The 15774-nt window shown below is 38.0% G+C and overlaps 1 long non-coding RNA gene across 4 annotated transcripts in view; it reads left to right on the forward strand.

The window, feature by feature from the left end:
• Positions 1-15774, forward strand: part of LOC311438443 — a 130905-nt gene that overhangs the window by 94655 nt on the left and 20476 nt on the right. Inside the window, exons 5-7 of one of the 4 annotated variants that reach the window (XR_014694107.1) lie at positions 9448-9535; positions 10846-10974; positions 12413-12781. The exons of the other annotated variants lie outside the window; for them this stretch is intronic. This is a non-coding gene — a long non-coding RNA (uncharacterized lncRNA). Of the gene's footprint in view, positions 1-9447; positions 9536-10845; positions 10975-12412; positions 12782-15774 lie in introns of those variants that run through there. 4 annotated transcript variants of the gene reach the window in all.

Raw genomic sequence — 15774 nt, forward strand, 5'->3', positions numbered from 1 at the left:
GCATGCTCCGTCTGTTTTTGTGTCCTGGAGTGCCTTGTTTTCATTTTTATTTTTTGTTTTGTTTTGTTTTCCAGGGGAGCTGCTTGATTGGGGTTTCTTTCTTCATTTTGGAGGAGTTTAGGCTTAACTCTAAGCATTAAAACTGTAAAAACTGTTTGTTGTCTCATAAACTCTGTCTGGTCCTGAGGAATTTTAGCTGAATCTTTGGGGATGTCACCATACATCATTCTTCTAATTTGTGTACTGAAAGGTGAGGATTTTTGATAGGATCCTTGATTTGCAATTAGAAAACTGAGTATCTGTTCTTAGTTCTGCCAGAGTCTGTCTTGGTGTTCTTTGCCCCTGTTGAGCTCTTCAGGTGTTTCTTCAGTGACTTCTTTCTGTACCTTTGAGCTCTGGTGTTACCCGCTGGGGGGACTGACGATGTCCCCAGAGCTGTATCAGACCAACGGAACGGGTGGTGTGCCTACTCCACAACCACCGTAGCTCCTGGTCTGGTGTACTCATCTAAAGCAGTGTGTGAGGCTCCATGAAACAGTGGGAATAGATGAAGAATAGATGCTTTACCTGGTAAGGACAGTAGGCAGTTAGAAATCATAACTTCATGGATCACCAGAGCTTGTCAGGCAGTGCCCTTAGTATACTAGCCTGTAAAACGCCGTTTGCAACATTTCTTTTTGGCATATTTCTTTTTGTTCATCCTCCCTTCCTAGATGTCTTTTTGTTTAAGGCAGAAACTTGGAGTATGCACATGTGTGAATGAGTGGAGAAGGGCTGTCTTTGGTTTCCTTGTGTCTCTTACCAAGGTAAAGAAGACTGTCAAGTTTGGAGAGACTACATCCATTCTAGAAGCTGTTTACCTGAGCCACAAACGTTTATACGGAAGTCTGGCCCTAAGGCTTTTCAAGTATGTAAACCCTGTTCTTAATTATATAAACACTTTTGAGCTCCTTTTCCCAAGCCTGAAAATTAGTCCTTGGACTACACCAATATATTTTCTTTGTGTCACTCCCCTGAGTCTTGAAGGCTTGTATGCCTGGTGTACAGATGCAGGCAGACACTCCATGTGCGTTGGGGAGGATCGATACACAGACAGTGCCTATTCAGGCATGCACACCCACCTCGGGTCCATGTCCAGGAGTCAAATTGTACTGTTACATTACTGTGTTCAGAAGCATGTGTTTAATATTTTTAAAATGAGAGAAGAGCAAGAAATAAGATGCAGAGACTGATGCTACATTTGTATGGTTCCCAGAGCTTTTAGCTACTCAAACATGTTTAGAAAAAGAAGTCTTCAGAGTCCTAATATGCCATTTTATCATAAAACTAGGATATTTTACGAATTTCTTCTTGCATTTGATGGTATGGAGGAATGACAGTACACGGTGTTACTGTGCTGTTAAAACTTACATTGAATAAATGTCTTTACCAAAAAACATATTGCAACTTGTGCTGCAGAAACAAACCACAATGAACCTTTTGTATAGCAGTGCTTTGTGATACCATGTTTTAGATATGATTAAAATTCCAGATTATCTTACTTGTACTGAGTAAGCAGACTGTGCCACTAACAGTCTAGGCTAGTTTTCTCTCTAGCATGTTTTTCATCATTTCATCAGATGCTATTTTTATAGATTTCCCTCTTCAATAAAAGTCCTTGCTTTCCCTAATATAACGTTAATTTGTGATTGATCTTTTCTGAGGTGGAGGAATAAGGTCGAAGCATATATTGGCATCCTGATGGCTTGAGCTGGTCACTGCCAGCTCTTGATCAGCAGCCAACTTTTCAATTAGGAGGTGAGAGCGAGTGATCTGTGCTGTTTTTGCCATTTATCTCATCTCTAAGGAGAGACACATTTTGCCTTTCTGAAAACAGCTCGGAAGACTCTGCAGTTCAAGTGCATTTTGATCAGTGGCTGATCTCCGCCTCACATCTGAAAAGTTCACTGGGGTTCTCAGCACCATTCAAAATGCTTGGAGGTAAAGGTATGAAACACAGAAAATGATCAGAGTAGTAATGATGATAATACCAGAAAAAGATAGACTGGTGAAACAGCTAAGATATTATAATCCAAAAAAATGTTATGGGTAATTTTCTTCTCATAACCTGAGGACAAAAACTTTATTACTCTTTAAACTCCAATATTGCACCAATTAAATTCCAGCTTAAGAACTAAGGTTTCCAGTCCACTTTTCATTTGAAAAGGTATCTCTTATTCTTGTTCCCAGACGTCCCATAAGAGCAACTTTTTATTCTTCTGTTTTTTCATCTTCATATTTCCTATAATTAAAAAGCATGAAGGAATATTAAATTACAGAAACTTTGGCAATGTGCTTTCAGTTTTGCAAAAGTGCATTCTTGAAATAATGCTATTTTCTCATACAAGAAATAATATATATTAAAAAAAAAAGAAAAGAAAAGAAACTTCAAGCTCTTTTTCTTTTTTCCTGCTGCATTTAACTTTTCTACCTCACAGCTCAGATTGCTTTTTTTAATCAAAGCAGTAATGGAAGAACAGTCCTTACACTCAAATGCAATCACATTTAATCATATTTAATATCCTTATTTCTCAGCTGATCAGACTCAAAAAATTTGATTGCTTTAGTTTGATTTAAAACTTAAGGTAAGTCAAACCCAATGAAGAAGTGTATTTTTGTTATTAGTGTGCTCCAATTATATGGTTTCTTAAGTTGTTTTTGAGCTTTTGTCTACTGCATTGTGGAATAGAAATTTCTGAAAAATATCTGCCCATATATCACCCTCTCAGTGGAGGTGGACATGTATTAAAATGGTATAAGTTTAGCCAAATATATATGCATATATATTTGCAGAAGGAAAAATGAATTGATTTGATGATTCATTAGTCTTTCTCCTACAAGAGCTAGCATCTGATTTGATGAGAATGTATTGTATTATTGAATTATGCTTTTCTGTTGTTTTCCCCGGAATTGTTTCCCAGTGATGTTCAGTGGGACCATATTCTGAGTTCTTTTACTCCCTGATAAATCCAAAGTAATTCCAGTTGACACTGAAGTCTCCCATCTCTGTCTGTAGTCCTCATTTTCAGGCTGTAAACAAAGGGCTGTAGCTGTAGTGATGACACTTATCAGGTCTTTTGACTACATTAAAGTCCATTATAATTGCTGTAATTACCTTCTAAGTTCCAGAACATAATCTCTTTATAACATACAAAATGCTTGCTTCCTGCTTGTATTAATGTAAAGGAACTGTGTGTTCAACATGTCAGAATTCCTTTTGATGAACAGTGTGTGGGTTCCTTTATTCTCAAACTGGATTATGCACTTTATATGGGAACACAGTAGTTAAAAGTCCAAAGCATGATGGTGAAATGTGCCCAAAGACTAAATACTTTAAGAACAAAACTTCAGAGGCCCATTTGCTCAGTGGTGATCTGGCTGTAGGTAAACACTTCCCTGAAATCTCCTGTGTTCATATATTACTTGCAGCCTTACCTCCATGTGAGTGTATGGAACAATTATGATTTCCGTATAGAATGAGACTGCAGAATATGCTAATACTTGATCCTCCCAGCCACATACATAAAATTTGCTAAGCCACAGAACTGAATGAAACTAATGAAATGTTCCATTCCTTTTTAATTCGATGCATGTGTTCTGAGTGGATGAGAAGGAACAGAGAAGGAAAGGGCATGCTTGTGCCAAAGTTCAAGGTCGAGGCACTACAGAGTCTTAGTGAAATCTCAGAGATTGATGTTTGGATTTTTGGAGCTGTATGACCATGAGGGTTTGACAGGCATATGTAAACTGTAGGAAAGTTCCTTTAGAGATATAACTTAACAGTAATGAGAGGTAGTCAAAACACCTGCATGTTGTCTGTGTTGGCATCATAGATCAGGGTCTTGTATGGAAAGATGATAATTTCATTAATTTAGCATGAAGGAGAATTTATAAAATGATGGACACTGCTGGGTAATCTGGTATGCCTCAGACTTAACTTGTTAATGTGGCCTTGAAACTATATAGCTTTATGGTTACTTTCTTGAATGCAGACCTGTCTTCTGGAGATCAGTTACTACCTTCTGTGAAATTCATTACACATACACCATCAATAAACGACAAAAAAGAGGGAGTGTAGCTCCAGTTGGCAGGGTATATCATCTTTATAATGTATTCCTGGTTGCTGCTGGTGTATGTCTACCCAGTCATGTCACAGCAACTGTGAGACCAGGAAGAAAATGTACAGTGCAAGAGAGGAGGAATGTACTGTTAGCTTGTAACGTGGCTGTCCCATACTGACTTTCCTTAAGTCCCCTCTGTTCATAGTTTGGCAATTTGGGGGGCATTACAGATCGTGTAATTAAAAAAAAAAGATTTTAGGGGAAAAACAATACTAATACATAACCTCATGTCTTGGTTATGTTCCAGTTGGCTAGCGGTACTCTGCCTTCCATTGTTCAGCCTGTTGTTTCACTCTGATCTGGTGTTTTAGTTTGTTTTAGTAGCCAAAATATTGTGCTAGGCTGCTGCATAGTTACTGTATTTCTCTCACGAGGTGGGTGAGTTTTGAAGGTAATGTGAAATGATTCTCTCATAGCTTGCAATGTAGTTTGGGACAGAAGGCCCTGCATTGATATAAGATGATGATTTAAGGTTTGGCAGACGTTGTGTAACAGTTACCATGCATTTTTCCTCCAAATTCTCCTAATTCAACTTAATAGGCAAATCATGTTTTCTCTCTGCTTTCCTGATCATCCTCCATTAACCTGCAGTCTTTGATAAATATGCATTGCCTCATAATATTGCATAAACATTTTTAGATGGCAAATAGAGAGTAAACAAAACCCAAGTTAAAATGATATTAAAGACTTTGATGGCTTATTAATCATTTATACAAAGCTTATTAATCAAATGGATACTTTAAAACAAAATGCTTCCAAAATCAGAAAACAGAGGCAATGCTAGCTTTATCTCTCTTTGGATGTGAAAGCTGGTGGGAACCAGTTCTCCATCATGCTTAATTCACTTTTTAAAGTCCAGACTCCAAGAACAGGAATATATCCCAGTACTGACTCACTGGCTCTGTCTAGACATGGGTCTTTGACTCAAGGGCTTTGCCTGTTCTTGGCCTAAAAGGTTACTCTGCACAAAAATCTATCTGTCTCCTGCATCACAGTTTTCTTCCATTTTCCTTACTCCATCATTTACTGCTAAATGAATGGTTTTCCCATCTCTCTGTTCAAAGTGTAGTGAATAGATGCGTGCTTTGTATTACCAAGAACTAATAGATTTGGAAAACACAACCGACTTCCTCCCTCTCTCTTTAGCTCTCCTCTGCTAGAGGCTTCAGCACTCCAAGTGAGAGCACAGAATGCACATAGCAACTGAGGAAACACCAGGGTGGGATGCAAAAATGAGCTCTGGAAGCTGGGGAGAAGCATGAACCACTGACTGTAGGACTACCAGTGGAGAAAACTACAAAACTGAATGGAAATCTTTGGAGAAAGGTGGAAATAAGCAGCCAGGAGTGTAAGGAGAATAAATTGGTAGACCTTCTGCAATTAATCTTAAAAGGTAATTTGGCTACCAGCTGTGAACCAATGTTTGCTAGGCTGGTTAATGTTTTGCTTCTGATCTTCTGTAGCTAGAAATTCTGATTCAAAAGTGCTGGGAAGTTGGGTCACCCTGGTAAAGGAGTTGGGCTGCTCAAAATATGGAGACAGTGTAATTCTTCTGAGATCCTAAATCAGAGCTGTAGTAAGAAGTCAGCTCTCTTACTCAACTTGTTCTGATTAATGTATTTTTAAAGTTATGGGGGAAATTCTGGGTCAGTAGAAGTCAATAGCAAATTTATGTTGAATTTGTACGGGCCAAGATTTTGCTTGTAATTTAAATGAGAAAGAACATCTTTTGGCACATTCTAAACTTGTCATGCTGAAGCATAATTTCTTCCTAAGTATTCAACTTGCCTGGTTGAACATGAGTTAAAGAATACATGGCCTGGTCCACATTTAACATGTTAGCTGGACCATATTAAAATTCACCCTTTAATTCCTAGTCTAGACAAAGTCACACTACATGAGACAGGGGAGAAGCCGTCTACAGTCTGGGTGATTAATGGGCTGAAAGCAGATGTGAGATATAAAAGAGTTTGTAAGCCTTCTTTACTACCTGGAGGTAAAGTTTGGCTGTCACAGGCAAGAGAAAAGGGATAAATTTCAAAGGAGGCTGAAACTGCAGCCAACGTGCATTAAATGATTACACGGTTAGGACTTACTTTGATCACACCTCAAAAGTAAAACAAACACAAGCATAAAGCATAAAGGTTTTTTTTTTTTTTTTTTTTTTTTTTTTTTTTTTTTTTTTTTTTTTTTCCCCCAAAATAGCTCCCAAGGATGAATTCATTAAAGAACAAGCACTCTAGGGCAGTGGTACCAAACATTACTTGGTGTTTTAAATCTCTCATCCCCACTGTAAAAGTGAATGGGACTATGCTTAGGGCACTGGTGTAACCCTGCAGTTTCACATCATCCCCAGGGAGAGAAGGGGGTTGCTGTCAACCTTTGAATACCTGTAATGTATCTGGAAGCAAGTGGGGTCTAGCTAGTGCACTTTGTGCAGTCCTATGCATGTAACATAACACAGAAGTCATCAAATACCTGGAGTTCAGCACCAGTGGAAAAAAGAGCCAGTGTAGCAAAAACGGAAAATGAAATCATATGAACTTCTGTGGAGAATGTCTGTGGATTGCAGAACTGCAGAACTGGTGTTGTCACTTCCATTTAAGACAGAGAATTAGAGAAGGGAAATATGAAATGGCTTATCCCAGCTACCCAGGCTGTGAAAGGTAAAAATCCCAGATATCTGTTTCAGTCTAGTGCTGTCTTATAAACACCTACTGAGAAAGAAAGAGAGCAAGTATTTTCATATACATGTATGTTCTGGTTTGGACTCAGAGAAGCAGGCAGCTTGATGTTCACTCTGTGTGACTGGAGTTTAGTCAAGATAATTTTGTGATTCAGGAAGGCAAAGCAGTGTGGCAGCTTGTTTAAGTAGTTTAATTCCTCAGACTAGAGAATGGCCTGTCCAGAAACCAGGTCAGATCTGAACTTCACTTCAGTTTCAAAATTGTGCTGTGCATACTTTGCTATATGAAGCAGTCAAACTTCCTGCGTATACAGTGTAGAACTGATGGTTTTGTTCAAGCCCACATCTGATAATATTTGGCACTTTACAACTCCAAACTTTTGCAGGTGTTAAGTAACTCTATAACACAATTTTGAGACACACAAAAGACTGCAGTTCCTCTTCTCTGCCATGTTTTCCTGAGTGTGTGGGAAAGAATCCAATTAAAGCTCAGAGGCAGCATCACTATGTTTTCTGATAGCCTGCATATGAGAGACTGAGGACTTGGGTTTGTAGTGTTCTGTCTTGTGTAATTTTACACACCTATCTGTAAGTTGAACAAGTGTCTACCAAGAGAGAATGTGGGATATCCAGGTTGTTTTATGCTTCTCTCTGTTGTCTGTACATAATTTGGTGTATCATGTACAGTTTTAGAGCCTCAGTTTACTGAAGTTCAGAAAGGTGGGGTGATGCATTTGCTCTTTCTAAAATTCTTTGAGAGTTAAGGTTGCAAAGATTTTTTAAAAATATGCCCAATATTATGTATGTCTGGTTTATAATTTATAGTAGGTATCCTCAAGGTACAGCATGGGTACAGAGGTCCTCTGAAATCTTAGAAAAAATATAAACGAGTCTCTACCAGTGATTTCCTGGAAAGCTATGGTGGTTAAGATTGTTATTTATTTATTTGGTTGTTTCTAATATTGCTTGCAAAAGCTCTAACAAAAAAATGCACCAGCAAAATAAATTCTATCTGGGTATTTCACTAAACATACAACAGTTTTTCTGCTGCAGACTAGGTGTACAAACACATTTCAAGCAATTCCAAGCAATTCCAACAGCTGTAAGTATATCTAATTTGAAAAAGATTGCTCTGATAATATGGTAACATAAATCATACCAAACCTGGAAAAAGAACAAACACTTTCTTTATTTTTGTTACTTAAAAATTCTGATAACAAATGTAACAGTAGAGAATGGCTTCAGTAAACAATACAAACATTAGTTTTTTAATTTTTATTTTTACATTTTAAGTCTTACTTTACACAATTTTTAAGAGGAAAAATACCATGTAGTTAGTGTCACGCTTTTGCAGGTGCCTTGTGCGACTTTGATGGTAATAACTAATACAACAGCCTCAGTTCCTCTGTCAAGGGAAAGGGTGAAGTCTTCATTTACTTCTACTGTAATAGATTAAACTGGAGAATCCATTTTAGTCAGGGAAGAGTGGATGTTGGTGAAGTTATGAGCTTACTGCACCTTTTAAAATGAAATATTTAAACAAGTGGAACCTTACATTGTTGATGCATTAAGCTGACATAGGATGTAAATCAAACAACACCTAAATGTCTTTTAACAAAGTCAATTACATTATATAAGCATAACAGAGATGGAACTCCTTTATCCCATGCATCTGCCATTTTTTTTCTATTGAGATAAAAACCTTTCCACAGATGAGGAATATCATTTATAACTGCTCAGCATTGTGCTATAAACTTAAAAGAAATTAAACAAAAATGTATTCTTTATTAATGTTATTGAAAAATGGTGTTCCACAGTCTAAACTTCTACTGGAAACATCTACTCAGTTCCTGAAATCATCTCTGTTAGATTATGTAGATACCATCTATGAAAATACTTCTAAACTTAATCTGTCAAGACTTCAAAGAGTCTATAAGCAAATACTTAGATTTGCATTAGATTTTTGACTTTGAAATCCATTATTGTAAGTTTCTTGCTGACTTTGATGTGCTGCCTTTACACCTCCTGTCTGAGAAAGGAGGTGTAAAGGCAGCACATTAGTTTATAGATGTTCACAGACTGTTTTTCGGATAAGGCCATTTAAATCTCTTTTGAAGGTCATTCCCAGCTCTTATCATTCAAGAAGTAATAATAACAGAGAGCTTCTGCCTAGAGTAAGGACTGCTTTAAAACACAAAATAGCAGGGGTGGAATGAACTTACTTAACTCTTGACCTAGCACAATATCAGCATTCTAGTGTTTTGCTGTGACAATGCCCTGCTAAGGCATACTGTGAAATTTCAATATAGATATATGGAATTAAATGATTAGGGAGAACAAGAGGTTGTAGCTGTTTACAGCTGGCTTATTTTTTTTCCTCTGATTTCTTTGTTTTTATTTGGTACAATTAATAATGTATTGATGAACCATTAAAATACTGCTTGAAACATGCAGTAAGGCAGCCCATGTTCAAACACAGGACAAGAATTTCCTTTGTGCATGTGCCAGCATTTTCAAATCTGGCTGGTTAAATTTAGACTTTAAAAATAATCTGGAAGTAACTTTCTTGCTTTTTCTGAGCCTGATTTTTCTCCTCTCCAGACTCCTTTACTTACTGTGGACAGAATCACAGAATTTTCTAGGTTGGAAGAGACCTCAAGATCATCGAGTCCAACCTCTGACCTAAAACGTAGGTGCTGGACTGTTTTTTATTTTTTTTTGGATGTTTTTGTCCTTCTGGTATGAGTGTTATATTGTTATAAATCATAAAATGTATTTTGAACCATTTTGGAATGTTATTGTCTTACTTCTTATCACTCTTCTCCCCTGATCAGGAAAAATGAAAAATACCTATTTTTATTCTTTTAAGAAGGGGTCTGTTTCCTAGATGCGTGGCCTTGGATAATTTTGATTTCAGCGATTATTTGTCATATGTTGCAGTCTTGCAAAGACAAAGGATTTTGGAAGCTGTTGCAAATGTTCTTTTTCTCTGAGGATGGATCATTACTTTTGAATGCAAAGTTTGGCATAGAAAGCAACAGAAAACCCAGAAAATAAAAAAAAAATAAAAAGATTACTAAATTTAATAGGGACCAATGACTTTTTTTTTTTTTTTTTTTTTTTTTTTTTTCCTGGGTGGGGGTGTGGTGAATGGATAAAGTTTGGTAGTGACTGTTGTGTCACACGTTCTGCAATGTGAGTGCTGACAACTTTTCAACTTTTCAGTAACTAGATTATTTACATGTGTTTTATGAGTAGTGTTTATTGGTTTTTGAAACTAATTTTGACCAGACGGAGTTCTGTGTGGTTTCAGCAGCATTTTCTGTGCCATTAACAGGTAGAGATGAACTACAAAATATCAATGCAGTGAAGTCATTTTATAAGAAACCTTGTCTCTGCTGTTTAAGCAGGGCATGAAAGTCATGATCTGAAGAAAACAGTGGCATCATAATGCCACCCAAGAAACAACAGAAGTGACCAATATCCAAGAGTTGTAATATGGAAATCTGCAGGGATCCAGAAAAGGACCTCTAAAAAGAATAGGACCAAAAGTTCAGAATTCAGAAATTTTATACTGGCGTGTTTGCTATTGCATTTTGAGATGTTATGCATGCTTCTGCGTCAGTTTTCCAGTGATCAGGAAACTACAAATACCATTTTGTGCTTTACAAGTTATTCGGGGAAAGTAACTAGAATAAGTGGTCTTATTTGAAAAGAGATCTTCTTGCCCAAATTATTTGCAAAATATCACAAAGTTTTCTGAGAATACTGGACATTTAAAAGGTTATGTTTAAACAAAGAATAACAAGGAAAAAGTCAGATATGTCTTCCATTAACCTACTTAAATGCAAACAGCACCTAAAAGTGCTGTTTCAGCATTTGTGCTACAATCCCTTATGTGTTTTCTCACATAAACAGTTTCAGACCCCAGCTTTGCTTCTGTTGATTTTAGGTGCTTATCAAGTCCACATTTTGAATGATTTTTGTGCTTCTCCTCAGATCAGCAGAGGCATGGAATATTTGTCACCCACTTTTCTGCAGATGGGAAGTGATGCATAGAGATGAAATTATTTAGTGTTTCACACTCTGTCAGAGCAAGTACTTGTGCTCACCATTCCTAAGGTCTAGGTAAGTTTGGATCACGGCAGAAGCCTTAACTTCTGGGTCTAGAGCCTACTTCATGGCTTTTGCAGCAAGAGGAGGAAAATTCACATATATGAGCCACTCTTCAGCATGTAGATGTAAGGACTGTTGAACAATTTAACAGAAGCTATGGACTGTGTTGAAAGAATGTTCTTTAGAGGTAGTGCTCTCATGATTTTTTTGTCAGTACAATAAGTGTATTGCTCTGACTGCTCTAACTTCACAGGCAGGTTGGAGCATTTGTGCCACAATCTGTACTGTGGAAGGCTAGAGGAAAGCAACAGCTTGTGGGTAGAAAGGCTACTAAGCCCTCTGCACACCGGGAAACTGTTTTTTATCCTGAACTTTCCAATCTGGCCTAGAAATAAAAGCAATCCTAATGTAGGTCAGGAGGAAAAGAAGTCGTTTAGGCCTCTTACCCTAAGCTTACATACTGTACCAGGGATCATTCATGTCACTGATGTCAAACACTAGATTTAGATAGCTAAAACTTTAACTCCTGTAACGATGATGAGGAATATCCAGGATCTACTTAGATAAATGTAAGCTTGTATTTCTTAAATGCAAATTAAAATGAAGTATGCTTCAAATTCTTAAGATACTATCCGAATCTGACTTAGGAACATCAGTGTGTATATATAGGAGGATCAAAGTGAAAGTTCTTTTCTAAATACTTTTCTAAAGATTCATAATTTTATGACCTTGGGTTATTTCTTTAAAACATTCACGTGTATTATATTCCTTTTCTTGTTAGTTAAAACAAACTAGGAAACAAGACAAACACCACCAACAAACAAACAAACAAACAAAAAAACCGCAAATAAACAAAACCAAACCCTGCCCAGCAGTATAATTGCAGGGAATTTCAACTACACCATGTGTAGTTCTGCTTGGGGTCCAGCTTTCCACTTTTCCTGCTGACCTGACAACAGCAATGTATTTCCTGTCTGACTGCAGATCACTGGAGAAGTGCCAGTCATAATCTTTCCCTTATTGATTCTGGTCAGCAGCTATTGACAGCTTTAAAAAGATTATGTTTTAATTGGGGATCAGATAGATGGCATTTTAAGGTATTTAATTTCACTTTGTAACTCACTATAGATTATCTGAGTGGTTGCACAACTCAAGGAGGATAAAGACAAATGTGTTGTCCTTTTCTTTAGGTGACCCTGAGTGCAAATGTAGCTCAGGCTAAAGTGACTGAAAATCTTTTTCTATCACTGGGCTGAAAAGGTTGAATGTGAATTCATTAATGTTATCTTTGTTTAAGACACAATATCTACACTTCACCAAGCTTGCATCTTCAGTGGTAACACTTGTTCTTCATGTGGTTTAAGAGAGAAATAGATTGGCAACATAAGTGAAAAATCAAGACAAAGAATTAGAATTCTCATTGTCTTTAAACTTGTATGTTCACTTACAGCTCTGCAAAGTGGATGTGCAGAAATACCATCAAAAAGATTGGATGGAGGTCCTTAATTTGATTGTGATTTCTTCTTGCAAAAAAGATTGAAGGCAGTGCTGCAAAAGTATGTTTCTTAAACTCTTTCCTGCATGTTCAAAGGAATAAGATCCTCCTACAAAGAAAAGCAATTCAAGAGACAAGCAGTTCAAAAACACAGCCCCATGTAATTCAACCTGAACAAGCAAAGTCCAATCTACGTTTAGGACTCAAAATCGTCTGGTGAACTGTCCGACAATGCCTTCAAGAAAGCTAGATTCATCTCACCGTGAGATGCTTAGTAACACATACTAGGAACCTAGTGTCCTATGTATACCAGCTGTATCAAGGATTATAATTTCAAATTTATTGTGCAGGAAGTTTTGAGGCCCTTTTTCTGTCTGTTTTTCTTTCTTTTATTTTTTTTTCTATTTTTCTTTCTTTTATCTTAGTTAAGATAAAAGGTTGAAAGATCCTCTGTTCCTTAGTTTCATCATTGAAGAACATTGCTACTGTTGTGCATAGCAAACTGGAGACCGCTGAAGGACTGCAGGAGAAAGCTTGTTTGTTCTCCATAATAGTTGTAAGACACGTCTTTATGCAGGTAGACAGCTATCATGTAGGGTTAGTATTCCTGATAAATGAATAGATAAATGAGACACAGCTTATATGATAGAAGAGGGATCTTAAATATCCCTCTTAAAGAGTGAGGTGAACGATTGGAAAAAAGAGATGAATGAAATACTTGTTATCCCTTGATATTCGTTATATATTTTCAAAATATATTCTGCAGATGCTGTTATATACTCTTTGTACTTTGTCATCCCACTTACTCCAAGGAACCAAATACAAGTTATTAAGACTAATCACCATTTCCCGGCCTTTCAAGTCAACAGACTCCCTGAGATGTAAGTGGAGAGAAACAGGTGTGAAGTAGATGTCTCAAAGAGGCCAGGTGAATTGCACATGGAAAATCACTGGTTCTTTCCTCTGGCTATGGGATTGCCTCAGTTCTTGACATCTAAAATTGTGTGATGAATCCCACCTTTCTTTTTTTTTTTTCTTTTTTTTTTTTTTTTTTTTACCTGAGGGTGCCTACCATAGTTAAACTTTGACTGCAGTAGTGCAAGGTACTGAAGGCAATTATTCTCTCTGCAGTACTTCCACAAGACCTGTCAGCTTTCTCCTTTCTGCCATTAGGACCTCATAGTAGTGAATGTGTTCCTCCTCATACAATATCTGTGAGGCTGGGGAGCACTGTCATCCCTATAACACTACTGGAGACTTGAAGCATGAGCTGATTGGCAATATGTCCAAGATTATAGTGGAAATCAGCAGGACAGCAGGGAATTGAGAGCCAGGATAGCATCTGGACAAGGATATAATTTATTCTGCTCTTTGTAAGTCAACTAAACAGGAAACTTGAGAAAATTTGGGATAGGTAGGAGTTCTATGGACTATGCAGAAGTAATGAGCCCTTAGAAGAAGAAAAAAATAAGGTGTCCTTCACACTGGGTTCAAGATTTTCTGGTATTGGCTGAGTATCAAGTCCTAATTTTCCTTGTCTCAAGGAGCTGGTTGAATCAACATGACCTTAGAAATCCTTATAGAAATATAGAGAAAATATGTTTCAGTTCTATGGCCCCCCATTTGACTCTATACTCTCTCTTTCTTCAATTTTTTACATACAAATTTTTCTTCTTCTTGTTGAAACAGTAATCAGTCATCCTTCAGAAAGTCTGTAGACTCTCAGAACAGAAACAGAGCACATTATTTGAGCAAAGATGGAAGAGAAGAGCCTAGAGGAGCAGGACAAAAATATGAACTGCATGAAGTTCAACAAGGCCAAGTGCCGGGTCCTGCACCTGGGGTGCAATAACCCCAAGCAGAGCTACAGACTTGGAGATGAGTGGTTGGAGAGCTGCCAGGCAGAGAAGGACCTGGGAGTGATGGTTGATAGTTGGCTGAATATGAGCCAGCAGTGTGCTCAGGTGGCCAAGAAGGCCAACAGCATCCTGGCTTCCATAAGAAACAGTGTGACCAGCAGGGCTAGGGAGGTGATCGTCCCCCTGTACTCGGCTCTGGTGAGGCTGCACCTTGAGTACTGTGTTCAGTTTTGGGCCCCTTGCTACAAGAAGGACATCAAGGTGCTTGAGCGGGTCCAGAGAAGGGTGACGAAGCTGGTGAGGGGCCTGGAGAACAAGTCCTACGAGGAGCAGCTGAGGGAGCTGGGTTTGTTCAGCCTGGAGAAAAGGAGGTTCAGGTGTGACCTTATTGCTCTTTACAGATACCTTAAAGGAGGCTGTAGCGAGGTGGGGGTTGGCCTGTTCTCCCACATACCTGGTGACAGGATGAGGGGGAATGGGCTTAAGTTGCGCCAGGGGAGATTTAGGTTGGATGTTAGGAAGAACTTCTTTACTGAAAGGGTTGTTAGACATTGGAACAGGCTGCCCAGGGAAGAGGTGGAGTCACCATCCCTGGAAGTCTTTAAAAGATGTTTAGATGTAGAGCTTAGGGATATGGTTTAGTGAGGACTGTTAGCGTTAGGTCAGAGGTTGGACTCGATGATCTTGAGGTCTCTTCCAACCTGGAAATTCTGTGATTCTGTGTGATTCTGTGATATGAGATGAGGTGATGGATTTATGGGAACTGATTGAGAGATCTGAACAGGCCATCTATTTGGCAGCAGTGTTTGGTGGGCCTGCAGAAGAGTGACATGGATATCAGGAGGGAGAGGAAGGCTGTAATCAAAAGGAGAGATGAATGCACTGCAGAACTTAAACTACCCACTGAGGACAGCCTCTCAGAAATACCAAGAAATACAGTGTACTTTTGTACAGAGGATTTAATTGAAATAACCTCTAAGCCCATGTTGAGAAGGCAGTATTAATTGGCTCTGCCAAGCTTAAATGTTGAACAGCAATTTATATTTCATGCACTGACTCTCATATGGGCCAAGAACCAAAGAAAACAGGCTTTCCTGTGGCTAGGGATGAAGATGGTGCCTTTTCTCTTTACATCAGATATTACATATCCCAGAGCTATTTCCTTACATTTGAAAAGACTTTATTTGTGGTTCAGTTCAGACTGACAGACTCCAGGCAAACAGCATCAAACAGTCCCCATAAAGTTTATTCTGAGAAAGTGAGTGACTCCATTTCAGAATGGTTTGGCTGGTGCTTTTATTGTTGTCAGCCCAGGATAATAATTATAAATATCATAATAAACTGATTGAATTTTCATCATTGACAATCGTTTTTTGTTCACACAATATGGCTCTGAGGATGAATGACTTCATCCGGTACATCCTGAACCATTTCTTCAACCTAGGCTGAATTCAGCAC

The sequence above is a fragment of the Aythya ferina genome (assembly GCF_964211825.1).
Source record: "Aythya ferina genome assembly, chromosome: 5".
Classification (NCBI taxonomy): Eukaryota; Metazoa; Chordata; class Aves; order Anseriformes; family Anatidae; genus Aythya; species Aythya ferina.